General features: G+C 39.4%; 1 long non-coding RNA gene and 1 pseudogene across 1 annotated transcript; one reads left to right on the top strand and one right to left on the bottom strand.

The window, feature by feature from the left end:
• Window positions 1–3,926: 3,926 nt before the first annotated feature.
• LOC116472136 (U2 spliceosomal RNA) lies at window positions 3,927–4,033 on the bottom strand (annotated as a pseudogene).
• Window positions 4,034–8,801: 4,768 nt separating this feature from the next.
• Window positions 8,802–10,501, top strand: LOC131383787 (uncharacterized). Its single transcript, XR_009214066.1, has 2 exons — window positions 8,802–8,947; window positions 10,333–10,501. It is a non-coding gene; the product is annotated as an uncharacterized LOC131383787 (long non-coding RNA).
• The last annotated feature ends 929 nt before the right edge of the window (window positions 10,502–11,430 follow it).

The following is an 11,430-nucleotide window of genomic DNA, read 5'->3' as shown; positions in this document are numbered from 1 at the left end:
TTCCTTTCGTGATTTTCCCAAAAATTCTGGTCCTGTTTCTCCCACTAATGCTCAAAGTGAACTTGGCATTTCTACTTGTGTGAGACCCTCCTCAGACTTTCTGTTTATAGGAATAAGATGGCAAAACATAGCCCCCAGGGCTCATCAAATTGAGCAATAGCCAGGCTTTCCATATCACACTCTTGTGGGCCATCATACTGACATGCACCTACTCTGGAATAGGGAAGATCTTCCTGCCATTTGCTTCCTCACTGCACACTCCCAGCCCATGGAAGCTGCCTCTGCTCTTGGCCTTCTATCTCTATTTCTTCATGTACTTACAAGAACAAAATTGGATGCAGGTTGTAGATTTCTTTTCATTTTCTCCTGTCCTCATCTCCCAAAGGACTTTCTGCAGTTGACACACAATGTCACCTGTTTGAAGTTTTTTTTTTTTTTTTCTGCCTTCTTTCCTGTTCCTTCCCCTGCCAGTATCTTGATCTTTCCCATATTCCATCTCCTAGGCTGTCTACCTGTATGATTGCCACAGGCCTGCCACCCTTTCCCCTATCTGTCCTTCATTCCTTCACCTCTCATTTAGTGGTCAAGAAAAATGCACAACCCACACACCCACCACTCTGGGAACACGCCTTCCATTCTCATAGCACACCTTTCCAATAGACAAGCAGGTATTATTCTTCCTATACAACAAATGAGAAAAACAACTTGTCAAGCAGCTGGTTAAGAGCAGGGCCAATGCTGCTTCTGACTTCTAGCTAAATCATGTGGGACTGCAGAAAGGGGAAAATCCCTCCCACATTAGTCTCCATTTTTCTGCTTAGGTAGTGACTTATGCCTTATCTAATCAGATACTTTCTACGTAAACATCATTGGCTGGCCCATAGTTATCATCATTAACTTCCTTCACATATATAATCATGGATGGAGGAAAGACTGGTAATTCTCAGAATCACTATATATAATGCTTTCTGTTCTTGATAGTTCACTATTAGAAAGAAAAGTGTCAGGAATACCCATTGGCCTGAGATTATGAAGATGACTGAGGTGGGAGTTGTAGCATTGATGCCTGTTATCAGAAGAAGGTCTTAAGTCATCCCGCAGGACAAAGTCCCTCTCCCCACTTCATCATAAGAACAAGGAAGATGCAGGCTGACTAGAGAGCATGGAGCCCAGATAACACCGTATCAGAGATGGAGTCAGGTGTGAGCTTTGAGAATAGCTGCTTCTGTCATGCCTAGAGTTTTGGGACAAAGGCTGTCTCTTTTTATGCCTTACAGAGGCATAGTATGGGACATGGAAGAACAAAAAGCTGTCACTTCATTTCCTTCCTTCAAAAAGTAAAAGGTCATTTGTTTTTGTCCACTATTAGTTTTTCAACAAAACAAACCAGAGAAGTTTCTCTGTGTGTAGCTGATAGGTGTCCTTGGCCAGGGAGTGGCCTTCTTGCTCAAATTGCCACACCACTTTGGGAGGAAGCTGTGTGGAATAGTGAGGGTGAATGGGGACAGCCACCTAACCAGCCAGATTAGTTGAATCAGCCCTGCAGATCAGCACAGTGACAGATGTCCCAACCAGATGGTGTGCACATCCACTTCATAAATACACTGAAGAAGTCTGGAATCTAGGGGAAAAAGCTTTTCTGCCATGAGTGCTCCTGCCCAGGAACAATTGGCTGCCACCACTCTACTGAAAGTCAGGCTCAGAGAAGACCACAACTTCTCTGCCATGTATGTAGGGGTAAAATCCTGCCCCATGTTTCTTAATTCCCATCTTTGATGCCTGAAATCTCACGATTAGCACCCTGTTCTTTGGTTTAAGGATTTCTGCTATACAAATACATTTATAAAAACCAAGACAGGTGTTTTCAGTTCTTATGTTCAAAGAATTACATATACTTTTTGAGAGCAAGTTTGCATGTGAGGGAAGTGTGGTGGTGAATTTTATGTGTAAACTTGACTGGACCCAGATGTCTGATTAAACATTCTTTCAGGTGTGTCTGTGAGAGTGTTTCTGGAAGAGATTAGCATTTGAATTGGTAAACCGAATAGAGCAGATGGCCCTCCCCAGTGTGAGTGGCATTATCCTATCCATTGATAGCTGAATAGAACAAAAAACCAGGGGAATTTGGAATCATCTTCCTTCTACCTGACTGAGCTAGGACATCAGTCTTCTCTCACTGGTACTCATGGTTCTCAGGCCTTCAGACCTGGACTGAAATCTACACCATTTGTTCTCAGGCTTTCAAACACCAACACTAGCTTTCCTGCGTCTCCAGCTTGAAGGTGGCAGATCATGGGACTTCTCATCTTCCATAATTGTGTGTACCAGTACCTTATAATAAATCTTATTGGTTCTCTTTCTCTGGAGACTACTTTTCTTAGTTTCTAATGTTTCTTCTAATACCGTAAGATAGGTCATGAAAAAAGGGGAAGTTTGAATGGCAAGGTTAGGTTTCCTAAGTGGTAGCATGGAAAAGGTAAAGATTAGCCCTGCCATCCTGGATGAGATATTTCACTCTGAGCAGTTAATCATCCCTCAACTGAGACAAGCATGGTGACCTCACAGTGTTGTGGAAGGCCCATATGTGAAATGATATATATGACAACCCCTCAAGTGTCCTGCACATGCAATAACAGGAAGCAGCTGTTTTTCACACCCTTCCTGGGTGCTGCCATCACAGTTTTTTTAATGTCCCTCTGAGCTAATTGTCCTCCTCAAGAACTCACATCAAACACCCCCTCATTATCACATCTGACAGAGCAAATCCTAGCTATTAATGGCAAATGGGAATGTTCCAGTTACCTCTCTGTCCTAGAAAGCAGCACTCCTCTGCTCTGTGAGGAACATTTGCTTTTCAGAAACTAGCCCTGGGATTTTAAGGAATGAACCAGTGAGACAGCCCCTAAGTAGGCCTGATGAGGTTCCTTGCCTACTCCCTTCTCCCAGATATCCAGTTACATTGTCATGAAGCCCAGGGAAAAGAGAAAACAGGAGGTGGTCTGTGGCGTCCAAGAAAAGAAGTGACTGTCTCCCCTTTTTTCAGGATGCCATAGGACCAGCACTAGAGTTAGGAGCTGATACAGTTTGGCTCTTTGTCCCCGCCCAAATCTCATGTGGAATTGTAATCTCAATGTGTTAAAGGTGGGGCCTGGTAGGAGCTGATTGGATCATAGGGGTAATTTTTAATGGTTTTCACCATCACCATTCCCCTAGTGCTGTCTTGTGATAGAGTTCTCACAAGATCTGATGGTTTAAAAGTGTGTGGCACTCCGCTGCTTCACTCTTTCTCTCTCATCACCATGTGAAGAAGATCCTTGCTTCCCCTTTGCCTTCTACCATAATTGTAAGTTTCCTGAGGCCTTGTTAAGCCTGCAGAACTGTGAATCAATTAATCCACTTTTTTTCATAAATTACCTAATCTCAGGTAGTTCCTTATTACCTGAATTAGTGTGAAAACAGACTAATATAGGACCCTAGTAGAGACGTGGCTCAGGATTGGGACTACCCAAAGTGATAGGTAGAATAGAGCACCTGGGGCTCTGCAGCAGCTGTTTAGACATTAATAGGACTCGTAACTCCCTTCTATTTAGCTATGTCTTAGAACCCCCTAACAACCACAGCACTATACAGTGTGTTCCTCCAGTGGATGTCTGTCATTGATTCCTTCCAGGCTTCAGCTATCATTTTTAAAAGGACGCTGGGTCAGTCGCAAACAAGAGTTTGTGTAAGAGGGCAATGGTGGTGGTGAAAGTCCCAGAAAACCAGTCACAGAAAAACTGCCTAAAGGAACGGAGGTTGTTAAAAGGACAAAGGGAGCAGGATGTGAAAGGTTGTTGCACTGGAAAAAGAGCCAGCTCATTCTGTGCAGCCCTGAGCTCAGCTGGGACCAATGTGATGGTGGAAATTAATAGCAGCATTGCACTCAGAAAGGTTGCAGCTAATAAATAAAGCTGCTCAACTTGAAATCAGCAAATTAATGCATTCTTAGAATTCTCCACTACACTTGATCTTAGCCAAAAGGCCGAGAAGTGATTAGAATTCTCTATGAGGCTTTCACATAGCCACATGGATCTCCTAGTTATAGCTAGGCCATGCATTAATGGCACCATGTACTGTGCAAGGGAATTGATTAATTTCATATTCCTTCTATGAAGTTATGTTCAGAAGGAAGCCTAATGGAGACATGCAATAAAAGAAAAGATGACCCTCTTTTTCTGCCCTGATTTAAGAGCTGCTTGCTGCTGTATAGGCTTTTCTTAGGTGTACTGGGATCTCAAGTACTACAGGGTTGCGACCTGAGGTATAATCCCACTTCTCTCACTGACTTGTGCCCCCTTCTCCTACGGGGGGGATAATTGACTCAGCCCTTTCGAATATGCTGGATAGAGATATGATGAAGAATCTGGAGAAATAAAAAAAAAAGTAGCACTAAAAAGATTTGACTGTCAAGGAGGAATGATGTAAAGGCTCTAAGAAAAGTTGCCGATCTTTCTTTCATACACTCATTGAACTTGCAGCCCAGGAAGACATCTTCTCTGGGACCCTCTTTCATCACTCCCCTGTGTGGTCAGTGCCTCCAAGCCATCCAGCCTGTCCTGCTTGTCCTCTGACCGAGAATCTGGACCTTTCTTTCCCTTCCCCATCAAAATTCACTGGTGCTGTTTCCTCAGGGTCTTGGTCCCTGCAGTATAGTAAATTAATGGCCAGTGCCCTTCAAGGCTTCTATCAAAAAGAATTAATGGGAGAAATTTTCAGGCATTGAGACTAGACGGGAAGTATTTCTGTCCAGGAGTGACTTCCTCAAAACATAGCACCTAGGTTTCTTTTCTAGCTCAGAGATTTTCAAACTCTTTTGCTTTTATATCCCCTATAAGAATTGTATTAAAGTATGTACTGTCATGTAATTTTTAAGAATAGTAATATTTTTCATCATAAATTTAAACACTTTAAAGGATGTAATTTGGGGCATATTATAAATGTTTTCATGTTAAAATTTGAATTTCTTCTATAATGTATACAGTTGAATCTAAACACCATGACAATGGGTAACCCACCATCATTCCATTTTTAAAAACAAATACTTCCATAACTTTTAGAAATCTGACTTTTTCTCCTCGAACTTAAATTTTTATTCAACCTCCTCCAAAGAACTTTACCTCAATGTAATATCATTTTGTTTGAAAATACTGCATACGCTATCACATGTATCCGCAATTGAAATATACCTAAATTCAGTTTTTTACCTTTATTTTCTGTTACCATAAAGCTCTGAAAATTAAAAAAATCTATGCAATTGAATTATTATCAATACACTACTGATTAAACAAACATATTATTAAACACAAAAAGTAAAATTATATTGCAAATGCATCCTTTAATGAGATGATAAACTTTCTTCAGTTAGTTCATTTATCTGTAGATGGACATTACTTACTGCTGAAATAAGGGGTCAGTATCAATTCTATTTCTATTTTTTTGTTTTTATAGATGTAAGTTGAAGGAATTGAGAGCGTTTTATTATAGCAATGTAATTCAGTTCTTTGAATTCCTTCTATGTTATATGTCAACATTTGTATAATGGTCTGTTAGTAAAAATATTTTTAATCTTAGGTCACATGACAATTTGATAAAGTCCTTCTTCATTTCTTTTAAACAGTGAACTAGGAGGCACCTGACTAGCAAAGAGATTTGTTCTCCAGCAATTTGAATAATTTACTTTCTCAATTTCTGGGAAGTATACCAAGAGAGCTTTACTAAGATTTATCAAATTATTGTTAATTGTCCTGTAACACTTGTACTTAGGCCCATCTTTTAAAACCCATATCACCAGAAATGGCAGGAAAATCAAACAAATTTTTAGTTTTATTACATGTTTGCCAAAACGATGCTTTTTGATAAAATGCTTTGATCTTATTTCTTGTTTTAAATGTATTGCCACTAATTTGGATTTGCAGATTTAGCTCATTTATGAAAAATATCTGTCATAAAACCTCATTGGCAGGGCCAATCTTCACTGTCAAACCAGTCAGCCAAATCAGATACACTTTCTGTCAGAAAAAGTTTTTCATTCTTCAATTCAAATAGCTATTTTGAGGAATATTATAAAAATCAATGAGAACTAAAAGTATATCTTGTGAAACTGATCACTAAAAACAATTAAGATAAAGATCTAATATAATTGATTTTTCCATGTTTAAGTTATAAAAACAAGATGACCAATACACTATTTCTCGTATAAAGCAGGAAAATGATAAAAGGCATGGTATATCTCTAGTAAAATTATGTACAGGTATTGAATACTGCTGACTGGCTTTGGAGAATGATTAAACAAGAAATATGTTATAAGATAAAACGGTAGAAACAACTATGGTTTGAGTATGTTTCCCAAGTTTCCTATGTTGAAAAATTAATCCTCAAATTAATACGTTGATGGGGTAGACCCCATGATGGGACCCAAGGCTTTATAAGAAGAGGAGGGACCTGAGTTGAAATGCACTTTTTGCCCTTCCACCCTTCTATCACAATGTGAGGCAGCAAGAAGGCCCTCACCAGATGTTGAGCAAATTCCAATGTCAGGCTCTTGGACTTCCCAATCTCCAGAACCATGAGCCGAATATTTCTTTTTTAAAATAAATTATCCAGTCTGGTGTTTTGTTACAGCAACAGAAAACAGACTAAGACAAGAATTGAATATAATTGAATAAATGTTTCATGTTATGGTTTGATAAAATGGGTTCTGACAACTTTATTAATGAATGCACATCAAATCTGAAAGAACCATGTGAAAGTTTTTATCCTTGGGTTCTGTCTACTGCATCTTATAAAAAGTTGGCATTCCCAAAAGGCATTCTGGTTACATTTAAAATAATCAGCATGGCAAATCTATACTGCTTTAGCTCTTCCAAGTTACTTTTTTTCCCAGTCAAGATACATCCCAGGGAAGGATATTGACAATAATGGGAAATAATTGATTACAATTATATGCAAGAAGACATTTTTGGCATTCAGTGCCTTCTACTAATTTTCTTTGTTTCACTCTCCCATGGCTTTCCCTCAAGAGCAAGAAATTCTTTGACAACAGTCAGGAAGAGAAAAAGAAAAAGCTGTAAAAAAAAAAAAAAAAAATTGTCATCATTACCATCACTCCACTTTATCATGTATCTGAATGCTGAAAATCTATTTGTGAGTCCAAACACCCAATTTCTATGTCATCTAACATCATAATCAGCTTTAACATGTGTATAAGAGGCAAAAGCCCGAGGCTGTATGGTTTTATGATTAATCATCAAACCTTTCCTCTGTTTGCTACATCTGAGGTTTTTGGTGTCATATTAAGAGCAATGTATTAAGATTTGGGATGGGTAGCCCTATATCTTTTTTTCTGTGGGAAAAGAAACAGTATGAACAAAGACTCATTCTCAGCAGATCAATTTAAGGAAAGAGTATAGTGTTATATAGAGGATCTGGAAATTAATTTCCTGAAAATTGTCCTGAGCATGCAATCCGTGAAAAGCCTTAGGTACACATACTTCAGTTTGAAAATTATGAATTTATCATACCTGTATATAGCTTAACCTGACCCAATCCAAGATTGTTTATCATGTGATCTCAATCCCTGAAGGAGGATAATCAAAGGATTCTAACGAGGGCCCAGAGAGCTAGAGTTGCAATTGCAGCAGAGAAGTTTTGAGTAGCATTGAGGAATCTCCGATTCCATTCTGGTGTTCATGATCCTGCAAGAGTTCCTGCTATCAAAAAATGAGTGCAAAAGGTCCCCTGGCCCTTTGTGGGTGAAAATAAGTGCAGCACCATCCTCCCCAAACCAGAAGATTAGTGTTGCTAACTGCCATACCAACAGAGGCAAGCAGATGATCCAAATAAATGAAGCAGACAGGATATAAGAAAAGAGGTAATGAGAGTTTGATAAAAGAGAGGACATGCCTCATCCACAGGTGGAGGCAGCTATTCACCTCCAATCCCGCTGTTGCTATATTTCCCACTTTTCTACCCGGATTTTCATGTGAAATCGCCTGAGGCAATTAAATCAACATTGTTATACAACACATTGCAAAACAAATCTCCAGGTTATGTCTGCTCAATGGTTGTTAGCAGTCTCCTCCCAAAGGCAACACGGTGATATGTTTACCTCTGGTTAGAGAAAAAAGCAGTCTCAAATCAAAGTTTGGGTCTTCTGAAGTGAGCCCAGCTATCTCTCCAATTCTTATAACCCTTCACAAAACATTGCTGGATCCTCACACGAATCTTTCAAGTTTAAAGTGCAGAGTCAATTATTACTTCAAGCTTTGTGGAGGCTGAGGAATTGTCATCAGCAACCTCCACAATCCAAAGAGTTGGATGGAACTTTAAACATCATTTAATCCAGCTCCCGTTTTTACAGCTTCTCGTAACATTCTCTAAATATTAGTATTGGGTCTAATTGAACTTGGATTAATAAATGGAGGCTATGCAATCCCAGTATTATAGTTCCTGGATGCTCTCCTGATACGCCACTTCCAAGGACTGTAAAAAATTTTCAATAGAAAGAAGTAGCTGTGATGCTAGTTTCAGTCCTTCTTACTTCCAGACCCTGACCTATAATTACCCTGAGCTCTTCAACTTCAGATCATGTGCTATTTTTAAAATATGTCCATAAATTCTTTGGTATTCCTTTTAGGAGGTAGAAACTAATTTCCTTCATCCTTGAGTGTGGGCTATACTTAGTGACTTGCTTCTAATGAATAGAATATGATAGATGATGGTGACTTCTGATAATAGGTCATAGCATTTTAGCTTGCTCCCAGCTTTCTCTTGAATTACTTGCTCTTCAGGAAGCCAGAAGTTATGGGGACACTCAAGCAGCACTAGGGAGAGGCTCATGAGTAGAACTGAGGCATCCTGCAAACAGCCGTGGACTAACCTGTATTGGGAACAGATTCTCCAGCTCCACGTAAGTCTTCAGATGATGGTTTATTTTTTTAATTAAAAAATTTTTAAAAAGGTAATTAAATTTAAGGAGGACTTCCCTTATTATATCAAGAGGTTAATACTCAAAATGGTGATGGTGTGTCATTTTTAAGAATTTTCCTTCAGAATGAAATTCTAATGATCTGGTAAGCAGTTAGAATTTGGTTCTGCCCTAAGGCTCCTTTCTCTTAATAAGATTAAAAATTGAGGGTAAACAGGAAACAAACAAAATCTGAGATGTGCATTGATTTCAAATTAAGCTCAATAACCCCCAAATGTAAAAGTCCTTCCTGACATAACACACATATCAAGACCCAAGATTTCTCAGAGAGAATCCGATGCCCACTCTCTAGAGGCTAAGCTCCCACTGCAGGGGCAATGTTACCTGTTACCTTTAGCTCTTTTTTCTCTCTCTGGCTTTTATCTCAGAGGTCTGTTCCTTAGTCTCTGTTGAGGTGAAACTCCAATATCTGAACTCAACCAGCCAAATAAGCAACCTGTGTACAAGCCAAGTTAAAGTTTCACTCCCATAATGGATGAGGAGAAACGAGAAGACATTTCTCATGTGCAGGGAGTGCATGAATCCCCTGAATTGCCAGGTTTCAGGGTCACATGAGACCTCTAGAAGGCTCTGCTCATCATCACCTTATCATCTGGTAGGTTCCAGGTATCTGGGTGCACATGAATTAAGTCTTAATGACTTTAAATTCTGTCTCAAATTTTTATCCTCTTATAAGTTTAAGCTTTTTGTCTGAGGAAAAGTGCAAATATTCCATGAAGAAGAAGTTGAGGTCAGATCTCTTTTGGCAGGGATAAAGAATACCACAGAGTGGGTCTTAACGGCAAGGAGAGAGAAAGAGTAAGTAAGTAAGTTTTGAAGTGTATGGGAATGCCTTGGAAGGGAGAAAAAGTGTAGAAATAAAAGGATCTTGGTCTAATTCTCCTTTGTGTCCAGAGGCAGCTCTGCAAATACCATCTTAATGAGCCACTGCCTAGTCCCTCATCTCATAAAATCCTCAAAGGGGAAAACGCATGAAAGGCAGAGCTGATTCTCTCTCTTTTGATATTTGCCCTTGGGTTTGCTGGCCTGACTTCTGGGACTCTGGGAACACATGAATTAGCAAGAACCAGAGAAGGCATTGAAAACTAGGCCTCTTCAATGATGAGCCAAATCAGACAGTTACCTTACAGCTTGCGTATTTATTGAACAAATACTACTAAAATAGCTAAAATACATTGGGTACTTGTCATGAGTGCATCAGTAAAGATCACACTGTTACAAAAGCCTGCATTTTCAGCAGTACACAACTGCAACTCTACATAAATGCCACAGATGCAGAATACTGTTTTCTTGCTCTATTTACACAGCTGATATACCTATTCTAACGAAGGAGGGAGAGGAGTAATGCACAAGAAACTCAGGCCAATGGGGGAGCAAGAAGAAAACGAAGAAGTGCAGTGCATGCGTCATCGGTGTTTAACAGTCAGAAGCGAACAGTTCAGAACAAGGCCTGCCCTGTCAAAAGAAGAGCTAAAAGACAGTTATATAAAAATTAAGGTGGGCTTTCAGACTGGCTAACACAACAACATTCCATGAGTAGATGGTAATTTATTTTTGTTTATCCATTTCGTTGGGAGCAAGGACAAAAATGTAAATCTACACCTTGCTTATCAAAATTGCCAAAAAAAGAATGCTCTGCCTTTTAAAAAAGTATCATGATTTTGTAGACATTGTTTTCCATTTTAATATTTGGAAAAGGTGTCATTTTCCTATTCCTACTCAGATGCCAGTGTTTTGGGTTTTTGTCAGGGGGAATTTATTTAAAAAGGTTTTGCTCTTTTTTACGACAAATATCCTTTCAAACAGAAAGAACCCAAAGAGACACCTCAAAATGCCTGTAAAATTATTGCTTTTCTTTCTCTAAGTCAGGCAGGCGAGGCTACAGAAAGGAAGAGATTTGGTAAGTAAATTACAGTTTTGTGATTGCTCCCGCTACCGTGACTGCATGTCCGTGAGTGCCAGCCAACGAGACAATCGTCTCTCACACTCTGGTAGCATTCGCTCAACCTACAACACTGAGGAAGAAAGCCACACTGAAGACACAAGGAAAACAAGTCAATCCAGTCTAGAGAACAACATTCAGGGAAACAGAGTACCAACACCTTCTTAGAACATGGAAATAAAAAATAACTCCATCAGAGCTACCTCGCCAAGGAGCATGTTGAAAGTCCAAAATAGCACCATTCATCAGTGTCTCAGGTCCTGTGGCAGCATCTCGGTCACTTACCACAAGGAAACAATGAGTTTCAAACTACTTCTATACATCAAAAGAGTACATGGATAAAATATAGAGATATACAGACAATTGATGAACATAAACTACTAGGTTTGTTACATCTAAATGAAAAAAAAAAGGGGGGACTCTCAGCCTCTGCAAGAAGCAGTCGGGAGCTGTGTGAGTGAAA

The sequence above is a fragment of the Hylobates moloch genome, unplaced genomic scaffold (assembly GCF_009828535.3).
Source record: "Hylobates moloch isolate HMO894 unplaced genomic scaffold, HMol_V3 SCAFFOLD_6, whole genome shotgun sequence".
Taxonomy (NCBI): Eukaryota; Metazoa; Chordata; class Mammalia; order Primates; family Hylobatidae; genus Hylobates; species Hylobates moloch.
The sequence above is the reverse complement of the archived record's forward strand: the minus strand, read 5'-3'. Positions and strand labels throughout refer to the sequence as shown.